The sequence below is a fragment of the Nilaparvata lugens genome, chromosome 8, assembly GCF_014356525.2.
Source record: "Nilaparvata lugens isolate BPH chromosome 8, ASM1435652v1, whole genome shotgun sequence".
NCBI lineage: Eukaryota > Metazoa > Arthropoda > Insecta > Hemiptera > Delphacidae > Nilaparvata > Nilaparvata lugens.
Genome location: NC_052511.1, coordinates 11903175 through 11917335, shown reverse-complemented (window position 1 = coordinate 11917335; position 14161 = coordinate 11903175). Strand labels below are relative to the sequence as shown.

Sequence of the window (14161 nt, the reverse complement as noted above, 5' to 3'; positions counted from 1 at the left end):
ATTTAAAAAACTGTCAAAGATTATTTTTAAAGAATGAAAAGTATAACATTGCCAGTATCACATCAACTATCATTATATTTATTTGTATGTTCTCCAAACAAAGAGAAATAAAAAAATTAAGGTATTTCTTATCATAGACTCGTCATAATCTTCGTTGATAGAGGATACGAATATTATTGAATCTCATTCGACTGTGGAATTTTATGATTTTCTATGATTAAAATAAAAAACACCGAAATTAAATCAAAATCACCGAAACTAGTAGTTACGTTACAATTTGTATTATTGTTTTATTATTTTATTAATTTTAAAGGGTACTATAATTCTATTTTATAAATACAAGAAAGTAGCCCTGAATTCAAACATTTTGAATTAAAATCATTGTAAAATAATGTATTACCATTTTGTAGGACGCACTCGTATTAAAGTAGCATTGAATGTGATACTATCATTCTCAATTTCATCATGGTAGGAAAAAACGTTCAAAAGCGATAAGTCCAGGCAATGAATGCTCAAAAATGGTATAGAAGGAAAAGTTTGGATGACAATTTTTGACTTCGCAGTTCTATTTAGGAGGTAAACATATCAAAAGTCCCCACCCCTACCCCTTGTGCTAAGGGGGTGGGATGGTTCAAATTTGGTTTATTTTTTTATTTCTCGCATATAACTCGAAAACTATGCATCTTACGGACATGACTAGCCTATTCTATACACAATTGAAGCCGTATGATGTAGCTTCAGTGTATGATGAAGAATTTAATTTATAGAGAAAATATCAAGTAGGTACGTTATTCAGTAAACCAATAAATTGCATACTGTCAGCTTTGGTTGAATGGGGAGCGTTATTGTTTTTTCCATAAACAATACTGACAGTTCAAAGTGGATATCACTATATCTCTACAGCCTGTCAAAATAATCACGTTTTCCAATCTATTTTCGGTCACGCTACCCAATTAGAGACAACTTTGATTGATAACTTTTGTCCGTGACTTTGAAAATATTACTGTTACAAACAAAGTTATTATGAGTTGTGGTACCTGTCATTTTTCTTCGTTCTTAAAAACCTTTATTCTACTCAATACTTTTTACAGTACTACTACTCAATACTTCTCAAATATTTTTAATATTGAGAATTCTCAATACTTCTACTCAATACTACTTAATTCAACATGCTGAGATGATGTATTGTAACAAGTTTTATTGCTAGTAGCGAAGCCTGTAGTTGAAAAATGGTAGCTATAGTTTTTACAGCTTTGCCTGTGAGCCTTCCTATTTATTTGTATCAAATAAATAAATAAATAATGGCGGAATTCACTTCACACTATCAGTATTGGTTGAATAGGAAGGGTTAATGAGGGATTCTGATAGTTTGGAGTAGATCTAACTAATAGTTACCTATAAGAAAATAGGTAGAAACATAATAAATTATTGTACTGTAGGCTACTTGTGGAATGTTAGCTACCGTTTATACCTATAGTTACTTTTTTATGGCTACTCTTGAATAATATAAAAAATAAATAAAATAAAAATGCTCTTTTCTTACAAAAATGTTCACTTAGTACATGTTTCGACATTTTTATGTCATTACCAAGTGAATATTTACTATTATAAGTGATAGTAATAGTAAATATATACTTGTATAAGTAATTATACTATCACTTATTTATAACAGTAAATATTTACTTGATAATGACATAAATTTTGAAGCATGTCGCAAATAAACAATTTAAAAAAGGGTACTTGGATTTTCATTTCTTGATATACATTATAGTTCTATGTATAATGTACCTACTATAGTTCCTCTTATCATACTAAATGCCATACTCATATTTTTAATTCAAATTAAATATTTTTGAATGCTTGAAATTATTGGCATCTAATGAGAATTCAAAATAAACTTGAACTTGAAATTTGATTAATATCAAGTGTAGGTTACGTTCCAAACTTTCATCAAAGTACGAGTACCAACACTGAACATTGACCTGCAAATTCAACAGGTGCTCCTGTGCTGAGCGAATCGTAAAATGTAAAATATGACCTGCATGACCCATGATCGTTTTTGTTTACGCATGCGCACATCAAGACTTTTTTGTTTGTTCAAGTGTAAGTACGTTCAAGCGTAATAATTAGCCTGTATGGTAACAATTATTATTTGAGGAATAACTCATATCCTATCATTATGATAAAAGTCACCTGTTCAAAAATTAACAAATCCACAAGATGGAATGGAGAACAATGAAATGACAAGAGTCAATAGATTACACTCTACACAATTTTTACCTTCAATTTTCACAGAAGTTTTGTGAAGGACATACTACAGTATCATCAATTTCTTAGTGTTTATTGAACTTTGGATTGTAATAAGAATTACTGTAATATAGTCTAATATTATACAGTATATACATTATTTCCTTATAATGTTAATTTTTAAATTATCTAGCAATACGATTTATACTTTTATGTACTTCAAAATAATTTTTCTTCATCACTGTTCTCTTGACAATAATTTCATGAAACCTGAAAGCACTACAGTCCTACATCTAAATAATTGACTGCATTAAGGTATAAAAGGGAAAGAATCGTGTCTGCAAATTTCTCATGCAACGAATATGTATAATCCAACGAAAAACAAATTTATCAATTTGATAGCTGCTATCAAGCTTAAAAATCATTATCCAAAAACTTGCTGAGATTGTAATGGTGCTGATTGGCAAAAGAATTAAGATACCGTCGTAATCAGGCCTATTTGAATACGTCAATCATATTCATTGATTGTCTAGATGTCTAAAATCATAATAATATTATAATATAATAATCGTTTACTATAGAGGTAAAACATATTTTCCTACTAATACTCTAATAATTATGTACCTCATATTATGAGTTTTTTAATGCATAATTTATTCTCCTGTATTTTTTCGAGAAAATAAAATAAATAACTCTCTTGTGCAGTATGCAATATTAATTAGACAGACCTATTAAGCTAGGTATCTACTTCGTAAAAGAACCACATAATTAGAAAAGCGATAGATACTTTTTTCATGAAGGTTAATAGTAGAGCTTATTATACTTCTAGAGAATGTGATGACGTGCTTAATAGTTGATTCAAAGTGAATTAAAGCTAAAATTTTGAGCAAGCAATAATAATTAACTATTCAGTCACGGTGCTAAAAGATATACCAAGAAGATAGGATTAGGATAATTACTTCTTGTATAGACTTATTAGTGAAATTAATTATAGAATCTTGATGCAATAATATTTTTTTAATGTAGACTAGTGGAAGAAATTTATCCAACATTTTTTGTTTGAATTAATGAGGATATTAGTGAATAATTTTACAGTTGAATAGTAGCTATAGGCTAGAGGTAAACCCATAATTTCCTACTAACTGTTTATTCGTATAAACTCAAATATGTACCTTCTCAATGCTGTATGTAGGTAGCCTCTACTTGTGTTTTTATTATTCCATCACTCATTTTAACGTTTTAACATTAAAAAGTTTGATTTACCCTATAATACAGTTACTTACTTACTTACTTGATAGTTCTCAATGAATTGCTTTGATACATATAACGACTCGAAATTATGAACTCCACTATGGACAAATGAAAATCAATGACTGTCTGTCAATATTCCAACTTACTTTTCAGTTTTTATTCTTTCAGTGCATTCTCAAATCAATATCGGTCTTTTAGTTTTCAATTTACTCTCAGAAGCAGATAAAAGCATAAAAAAATAATTTGCGACAAAAATGTTTGAAATCACAGAATATTATTAAAATAATAACTTACTATATTGTACATATCTGAAGTTTATTATGAGATCAATAAGTCTTCCGTATAAACTAGTAAGCACCCCCGGTTGCTTACTTTTCTTGTAATCTCAGGTTATTGACAACTTTCTTATATCCTAGTCAATCGTAAGAGGATATCGTAGAATGGTTCCAAAAATACCTATTGTTAAAAATTAGAAGCCTTCGTCAGTTATTGTTAAACATTCGAGGATAAATCAATAACTATTGAAAACAACTTCGCTTCACTCGTTCAATTAATTAGATTAATACCTACAAATAAGTTGATTAAACCTTCTCTGATAACCATTTCTGCCGTCAATATAGCTACGGCAACTCAATTAAGCTTATCTGATATTTTACTTACTTCTCACTTCTTCCTACATCACAAATTAATGTGTTTATATTGGAGTTGAATCCACAACAGAGTGAAATTCACTTCTAACTGACAGAATTGGTTGAATGCAAAGCGTAGCGGTTATTTATAAAGAATGCTGACTAGCTGTTTGAAATGGATCTCACTATAGCAATATTCAGTTTGATATTGCAGAATTTCTTATTACTAATATCAATTCATCCCATTCAACATTTGCTGACAGTTTGAAGTGAATCTCATATGGCAATATTCAATTCACTAAAAGTCAGAACTCCTTATTAATAACATCAATGCATCCCATATTCAACCAATGCTGACAATTTGAAATGAATCTCAGAAGTTTGCTAATGCAGTGTTTGTATGATCACGTTTATCCGGGTTGTAGTGATTATTATCCAATAAGTACCTATCATGGATGAATCCAATACAAGCAAAAGTGAATGTACGGTTCCTCCACAGGTTTCTGTATTGGGTGCAGATAGTGCTTCCGTATATAGCTAAATGGGAAGCACTGATGTTAAATATGTAAGTAATGCTCACAGTTTCAAGTGAATCTCACTATAGTGAAGCCTCTGTATAGAATTGTTCCAAGGCCATGCTCAAAGACATTTTTTATCATTATTGGAGTCATGACAGTACTGAGAGTAGTACCTATCTTTAATTGCATCTGTTAATCCCAAAGTAATGAGCTCCGATAATTATCGAGGTCATGCTTTGAACAGAACTATTCCTTACGAAATCAAATTCGCTCTCCTTTCTATATTTCTGACTCCAATTCAAAATTATTGCATGAATTGGAATTTGTTGAGAGCAATTCGGATGAATATATGTTTTTTTTCACTAATCTCGCTAGTATCATCTTGATACCGTGTGAGTAGTATCGTAAGAAGGTACCAATAAAGTAATAGGTACTGTTCTTATACATTCATCTTGGGTCAATGGTTTCAAAATTTGTTTCAGAATTTTTCACTTGTAATAGCGGTATCGAATTTTTGTTTATAAAATGAATTTGAATACAGAAGATATATTGAGGACTCTCTATCAATATTTTCCATGGTGTAGAATTTTGCATCATACCGTAAGTTACCTGTTTAAATCAGTGAAATACCGACATAGTTGTAGCCGTTGAGTATATTATTCTTGAATCATGTTTAACTCAAGCATACGGTAGGCTAATACTCTTTAATGCTAGTCTTATTTTCAATAAATTCATTTACGTATATTCCATTCGAAAGGACGTTTGGTGGAGATTAAGATGAGAAGAATATAAAAATAAGATTAACACTTGGCACAGAGATGTTGTGGAATTTCTCCATATTAAGGTGAAATGAAAAGATATTGTCAATTCTGTTGTTTGACAATGAAATAGACTAAATAATAATATGTGTGATTGGCAAGGCACTGGTGACTCTGTACTGTACTCTGTCTCTGTGAAGTGTGTGTAACATGCCTTAAGTAAAACGTTTGAGTTCAATGTATTGGTTTGACTTTAAAGTAAAAATAAAATCAGTAATAATGTTCAAATAATCGTAATACTTTATTTCTTCACCGATATAACCTTCAACAGGTTATGGGCCCAGCTGAAAAGTGGTACGGTAAAAAACCAGATCTATCAAGACTACAGATTTTTGGAAGTATAGCATACAGTCATGTTGCAGGTAATCTTAAGAAACTTGACAGTAGAACCAAGAAGCTAACGTTTGTAGGATATTTGCAAAATGGTTATCGGTTGTGGGATGCTGATAAGAGGAAAATAATTGTTTCTAGGGATGTAATTTTTTCAAATGTTGAGCAATCTAACCAAGGTGAAAAGTATTCTGATCCCAAAGTATTCAAGATAAATCAAGGCTTTGACATTGAGGGAATCGCAAAAGGTAATGATCCAAACAATGTATTTGAAGAAATTGAAAATGATGGAGTACAAGAAACTGAAATAAATGAAGTTGAAGAAATTGAAAATAATGAAGTAGAAGAAACTGATACAAGTGAAGCTGAGGGTATTGAGATTGAAACAAATGATATTGAAGATGGAATCAATGAAGTAGAAGTAAATGAAGAAAGTGGAGAAGAAATGATGGATGAAAGTAATGAAATAAGAGGGAGAGAGAAAAGAGTGATTAAAAAACCAGTGTGGTTGAAAGACTATGAAACCAGTTATCTTAGTCTACAAGTAGATGAGCCTCTTACATTTTCTGAAGCTATGAAATCAAACAATTCTGTAAAGTGGTTGGAGGCAGTAAAAACTGAACTAAATGCTTTGAAAGAAAATAATACTTGGACAGAGGTAGATACTGTACCAGAAAACAAAGAAATTATTGATAGCAAATGGGTATTTAAAATTAAAAATGATGAGAAGGGTAACATTCAGTACAAGGCTAGATTAGTTGCTAGGGGGTTTCAACAAAAGGATAGCATAGATTTAAATGACATTTATGCCCCTGTGGCCAAATTGCCAACTTTTCGGATTTTCATGAGTGTTGCAAATAAATTAGGGTTTCCTGTATATCAGATGGATGTAAAAAATGCTTTCCTTAATGGTGATATATGTCATTATATCATGATTTATATGTCATTACCAGAGGGAGTAGAAGGATTTAGGAATAAGGTTTGTAAACTTAAGAAGTCAATTTATGGTCTGAAGAAATCTCCAAAAGATTGGAATTCTAAATTTGATTCTGTAATGAAAATGAACAATTTTACTAGGTCTAAAAATGATTATTGCTTGTATTCTAAAATTGTGGAGGGTAAAAAGGTATTTCTATTATTGTATGTAGATGACATACTTATTTTTGGTTCAGATGAGAATGATGTTTCAAGATTGAAATCAGTCTTACAAGAAAATTTCAAGATGAAAGACTTGGGCTTAGTTTCTAATTTCTTGGGAATTAATGTCAAACAAGATATTGAGAAGGGGGTAACTGTTATTAGTCAGAAGGAGTATCTCAAACATGTATTGGAAAAGTTCAACATGCAGGATTGTAAGCCAATGGACACTCCCATGGATAAAAATTTCAACTTTGAATTATTGACTAGAGATAAGTCAGAGTCTGTAGAAATAGAAAAGAAATGTCGTAGACTAATTGGTTGTCTTATGTATGCTGTTGTAGGATCTAGACCTGATTTGTGTTGTACTGTATCTTTCTTGAGTCGATTCCAAAGTTGTGCCAGTGAAATGTTGTATAAAAATTTAAAACGTGTATTGAGATATGTAAAATGTACTTTAGATTTAGAGCTAGTATATAAGAGAGAATTGAATGATGATATGATTGTAGGCTATGTAGATGCAAACTGGGGTGGTGATTTAGAGAGAAGATCAACCTCAGGTTATTGCTTCAAGGTTTTTGGTAATACTATTTCTTGGTGTACCAAGAAGCAACAGAGTGTTTCATTATCTAGCACAGAAGCTGAGTATGTTGCTTTGAGCCAAGCTGCAAGCGAGGCTTGTTGGATAAAAGGAATTTTAATTGATTTTTGTGTTGTTGAAAATAAGAAAACTTGTATTTTGTTGTTTGAAGACAATCAGTCTGCTATCAAAATAGCTCATAATCCTGAGCATCATAAAAAAATGAAACATGTAGATATAAGGTATCATTTTGTAAGAGAGAAAATTTCTGAAGGTGTTATTCAAGTTGAATATTTAAAATCCTCAGATCAGATTGCTGACATTTTCACAAAACCCTTGGGAAAGGAACTTTTTGTCAAGTTTAGAAATAATATTTTTTAATAATTAAGATGTTTTGAACTATGTTAATTTTCCTATAACTTACTTTGTTTTTTGTCAAGTTTAGAAATAATATTTTTTAATAATTAAGATGTTTTGAACTATGTAAATTTTCCTATAACTTACTTTGTTTTTTGATTGATAAATTTTTTTTGGGTTATTTCATTGAGGGGGCGTGTTGTTTGACAATGAAATAGACTAAATAATAATATGTGTGATTGGCAAGGCACTGGTGACTCTGTACTGTACTCTGTCTCTGTGAAGTGTGTGTAACATGCCTTAAGTAAAACGTTTGAGTTCAATGTATTGGTTTGACTTTAAAGTAAAAATAAAATCAGTAATAATGTTCAAATAATCGTAATACTTTATTTCTTCACCGATATAACCTTCAACAAATTCCACATTATTTATTTGAATCCAAACTAGTTTCGATGCACGTGGCATCGTCATCAATGGTATGCCATCATGTGGAATTGACAATATCTTTTCATTTCACCTTAAAAATAATATATTTAAGTGATAATAGAATATAATAAACTTTTTGATCTTGATGAGCAAACACTTTGAGTAAACACTTTGAGTAAAGTCAATTATATAAGCTCGTCAGAATACTTCTACGTGATTTAATGTTGGGAAATATACCTACATTGGAATTCCAATTGAAGACATTTATTATAATAAAAGCCTCAAAATTTTCACAACCACTTCATCATATCAATTAAAAAAAGTCATAAAAGAGAAATTTCAAGTCGTTTTGATATCGATACGGTAATAGTTTTATTGATATTAAAGTTATTGTTTATTGCTATATGTACCACATCTCCTTCACGACAACACAGCAAGAACGTCTATTTCATACATCCTAGGCCTACTACTAATGAATAGTGCATACAAAATGGAAATTAAAAAATCAGAGATATCAAGAAAGAAACGTGAATTTTTTGTTCAATGGATTATGAAAATGAATGAGAGTTGAGATATATCAATCATTTCATTACATCTATTAATAGATCCTTTCAGATAGTTTGGTTACATCACAATCTGAAATTATTTTTCTATCATGATATCTTCTCAATTATTATTCTTCTTGCTCTTTATTTTCTCTCAATTATCTTCGAATTTTCGATTTCAGAAATCAGTTTACGTTGTCAGTCTTCCGCATGCTCAATTCCGTGCTTGCTATCATTAAACAACAATTTTAAAATGTCACAGCCAAAATTACAAAACTTTCTCGGATTATTCTCACGGAACACTGCTTGAATTTCCGTGTTTTATTATTCTTGATAACTGAAAATCAAAATCTGATTTACAGACTAGCATTCAAGGAAATAACAGAGCATAACAATGCTTTTCTTCAACTATCAAAGAACACACCTTATCTTCCACTTTGCTTTGAAAATAGTTTTTAAAAGATGTTTTCATTTAGTCTTGGTTATTCTGTTCATGAGTGTTGGAGAATTACAATAGTTCTACATTAGGCCTATATTATCTGATCGAAGTTTTCAACAATAAGCTATATATTACTATTTTTTTGAAATAAAAAAAATTGAGGAACCATAATCATGAATACTTATTTTTAAATAGCAAAAGGTGAACTAAAAATTTTATCTAGTAGTAGAGATGTGTTTTTGCTCTTAATATAGATACTTTTGTGATAATATATATTGAAAATGAATGAATAGATATCAAAGCTCTGAATGAACCACTTGAAAAAATTCAATCCTTGGCCAAACCTTATAGATCTCAGATTTTTTTCTTCTTCATATATGTCTTAGAACTGGGTGGGAATGCCTGACCATGCAATTATGAAATTGCTGGTCTGTACTATTAAAGAATGGTGTTCATCAAGCCCAACTAACATGAGAAAAAAGAATCCTTGACTTCAATTGACAAGCAAGAACAGATAAAATTGAAGTTCAGAAATAAAAATAAGTGTTTGAGTACTTTGAAATTATTTGTAACAAGTGTCTCAAAACTAGTACAAACAGTTAAATACGCGGCACTCAACTGAAAGGTGCTACTCATAGGTAAATCTACTTATATTTATTAAAATAATTCTGACATCAAGGTAAGAAAAGTCGGAAGTAGATAATATTGAGAAATTATAACAGGTACAGAAACGAGACTCTATTATTTTTATTGTAAAATGCCTAAACAATTGGAGTTATTGTTATTGTAAACTTTTTACTTTTATTATTATTGACTTACTCTATCACAGTTTTCCACTGTAGGTCAAGAGAATCAATATAGGTCTTATTCAATTTGCGAATACTAAATTTTTTCAAAGTAAATGAGAGCATTGAAGTGGGATAATCAGATTTTGACTTTGACATGATATATTAAGTTTTTTCTAACACAATAGGCTACTTGGCTACAATCGCCTTCCTAATAGCGAATAATACCTGGACAAAAAACCTTTTCCACTTTTATCACTTGACTGTCAATCTGCTTGACACCTGATAACTATGTTGTTCAGTATTATTGGGTCGACAATATTATTCAACACTTATACATATGGAACGGCTTCTTTAAACCTGCAATCAATGTTTTATTCATGAAAAAATAATTAAAACTTGTAGTTGAACATTCTAATTTATAATTTCCGGTACGGAAGTACTCATTTTAAATGAAGGCAATTCATCAAGTACGCTAATGTATTGTCGAGATAAATAAATATTGTTATACCGTTCAATTTTTTGAGTGCTATATTAGTTTTCATAACAGTATTTATTGTGGTATGATTAGCTACATTCTTTACCAAAAAGGATGATAATATACGAGTAATTCATGAATAGGCTACAGCTTCCGATAAAACTTTTTCAATAGGTAAAGTAGTATCAAATAAAAGAGCGATCAGTTTTAAATGTTCACTAATCAGTTTTATTTTTCATTATCATTTGCTTATCAAACATTTCTATAACTGAATCCATCTTAAATGTGCAGTTCTTTAAAGGATTTTTTTTCTGTCTATTTTCTGATCACATGTATAACCTAATGATTTATTCATGAAAGTGGAATTGATGAATTGAAGAGGTTGTAGCTTGATTATTAACAAATATGACAAGACATAATCCACAGTTGAAAGAATGTTTGAAACTCTTTAATTCATTGTGATTTAAGGTTTGACATGATGATGATGTAGGGTGGGTACTTGAAAATTGTGCATATAGAAGGTGAAAATGACACATTTCATACATTCAGATAAGAGAAAATCAGCATCCCAATTATTAAAAATTATTACTGTTATTATTCTCAAATATTAAGTTGATGCATTTTACTTTTATTATAAATAAATTTTCAAAATTTTATCATTAATTTTCCCCAATCATTTGTTTAGAAAAATGTCATACTCAATTTATTACTCTGATTAACAATCAATCAAATTCTTAATTATTTCACGAATTAATTTCTAACATTAATAAAAAATAGGCCAACAAAAATTAACTAACCTGGATCAAATCAGAGGATAATCGGAGCTGAGATTTCCACTAAAATACTAAACAAACCATAGAAGATCAAGAATAACTTGTTTACTGTTCAATTGGATTCTCTGTAGAGGGGGTTTCAAGGAAGGGGGGATTGTACATTGAGGAGATGGCCAAGAACAGCCTCCATAGTGAAGGGACATCATTAGGTTTTATTTTTTTTTTGAAGGAGTGGTAAGGATCATGACTGGGTGAGTCCTTCATGCGCCATTTGACTTCCTTAAGGATGTCAGCATCGTCCTTAGATACCTTCTGTCACTTTCTGTTTCCTTTTCGTTGCTATAATTTCTTCATTTGGTAGTTTACAATTTCAGTTGACTGTCTGACTGATGGAGCGTATTCCAATTGCTGTCTTCATCCGGTCTCAGGTTATGATCGAATGGGTTTCGAATGAACGCGGCAGTAAATAAATAAATATAAATACAAGGCGGCAGTTATATCAATTTCCGAACCGGTAGCACTTTGTTCGTTAACCTGAATGCTCTATTAACGTTACAACGTTAACCTTGGCTTCAACTGTTTTAAAAGTTATTTTAAAACTATATGCTATAGTTGACTGAAAAAACTTGTTTAATGATATAGTCTACATCTTCACAGGTGGTAGGTTCCAATCATATCTTCCACGCAACTATTTCAGTTATTCATTTCAATTGTAAACAGTACAGTTAATACAATATTGTTGTTACAGTTCCTAGTTTTCGTTCACTGGAAAATTATTTTGTAAAAATTGTAGGAAATAGTTGAGTGAGGATTTATTTGAATATATAAGAGAGACTAGTAGCATATTTATGAAGAATGTTGTGAAAATATAGGCTACTTCCTTACAGTAGAAGGTTTCAATTTTTGTTCGTTATTTAAATTATTTTAATCAGTTCAATTTATTATGTTTTTAAAGTTTGTAGAACCATTCTGAAATTAGGAATAACGGTACGTGGAATCTAAGAGCACTATAGTGATATCCAACTGAAACTGTCAGCATTGTATTTAAATGACAGATTGAAGGGAATCTTACTATATGCAAATTGGATAGATGTATGGATGTAATGGGATGGAAAAAATTAGACTACAAACTTAGCATCAAATTTTAATTTAATATCTACAGTTTCCTCATTTATGAAGATTCATTTATTATAATTTATTAGTAAATAATATTTATAAACAACTTCGTCATTAATGCTGTACTCTAATAATAGTCTACTGCACTTAAGTAGGCATTTTCACAGGCATCTTTGGTTTAGCTGAGTGAAATAAAAATGCATGTAAATATAACAACTAGAATACAATAATTTATTATACGATTAAATGGAATAAAGAATTTAATTTATTTTTTAAAACTGAACATAAATTAATAACAAGGTGAGAAAAGTATATAGTAGATAGTAATTTATTTTTAAAAATTGAACATAAATAAATAACAGTAATTAAAATAGGTGAGAAAAGTATAATAGTAGAGGAGAGATACAATACCAATACTGCAATAGCACATTAGTATAAATTGTCATTAGCAATAGCTTTCTGTTGACAGTGTATCAATTATCTATAAATAGTAGACTTAACTTACAAACATTTGAAGCTTTTAATTTGAACGTTCATACTATTACTGTTACATCTTTAAAAATCAGAGGTTTTCATAATGAATAACGTCCATTATTTCTGCATAGTGCATTTAAAGCTGTATTCAATGATAATCACAAGGTGATAGAAAATAAGTAAACGATGGAATCAAATGTGTAGAAAGCATATTATTATAAAAACTGTGAAATACACAGTTAATCAAGAATATTACATTTATGATTCCATTTTTTCCTTTAATTTTGAAAATACTAATTCTAAAAATATAGAATTATTTAAATATTATTCACTTGTTTACTAAAGTAGGTAGAAATTATTTACCTCTACTAAAGAGCTTTATTTAATTCAAATTCAATAATAATCACAAAGTGATAGAAAATATTTAAACAAAGGATTCAAGAATAATTATATAAAGCATCTATATGAAAAAACTGTAAAAGACACAGTTTAATTGAGAATTTTACATTAATAATTTAAAAGTTTCTATTTTTTGTAATTATTGCAATAAATTTCAATATATTTTTTCTATTTGATTGAGGTTTGTTTGAGTGCAAGGATTTAATAGGGGAATGAACAAACTCCTAATTTACAAAAATTGATTACTTTGTAGAAAGTTGTTTATCAAGAAATGTTAACAATACTGTAACACTCTTATAGATTTGAACAAGTTTAACGTCCTATAATAATAAAATCTAACATTGTTTTATTGCTTTGCATTCTAGTATCTAGATAAATTTGTAGTTATAAATATGATCAAAACGAAAATTATTTTGCAATACTGTGAAAGAGTTGATAATAAAACTAAAAAGATCACAAAGATAATTTCAAATACGAGATCATAAGAAGAGAATTTATTGTCATAATTTTCGGTATGATAGGGTTCTAGCTATGAATCATGAGATAGCTAACAAAAATTAATTCAACAAATCAACAATTGGCGAATCGTTAAGTTTGTTGGAATCGACATGTCTTGAATGATTTGTGTAATTATCAAGATTTGAAGTGTAAATTGTGACCGTGTGCGAATAATGTGCGTGTGAAACCTAAATTTTTGCAATGTGAGAATTTTACTTAAAGCAAATTGATTACCAAAATTCATGTATTTCCATTTAGAAGGCTGCAAATTTTAAATTGGAATAAATGATGTATCAAGAACCTATTTTCTGCTGGTATATTGAACTGGCTTATCGCCGGTCAAGTTAAAATAAATGTAATT

The 14161-nt window shown here is 29.7% G+C and overlaps 1 protein-coding gene across 2 annotated transcripts in view; it reads right to left on the bottom strand.

The window, feature by feature from the left end:
• Window positions 1-12444: 12444 nt before the first annotated feature.
• The window catches only part of LOC111051005 (pyridoxal-dependent decarboxylase domain-containing protein 1), a 45242-nt gene continuing 43525 nt past the window's right edge, over window positions 12445-14161 (bottom strand). The window contains exon 18 of one of the 2 annotated variants that reach the window (XM_022337409.2): window positions 12445-14161. This exon is cut by the window's right edge and continues 738 nt beyond it. The gene's annotated coding sequence lies outside the window, so the exon portion shown is untranslated. The other variant, XM_022337410.2, reaches the window with a different exon arrangement.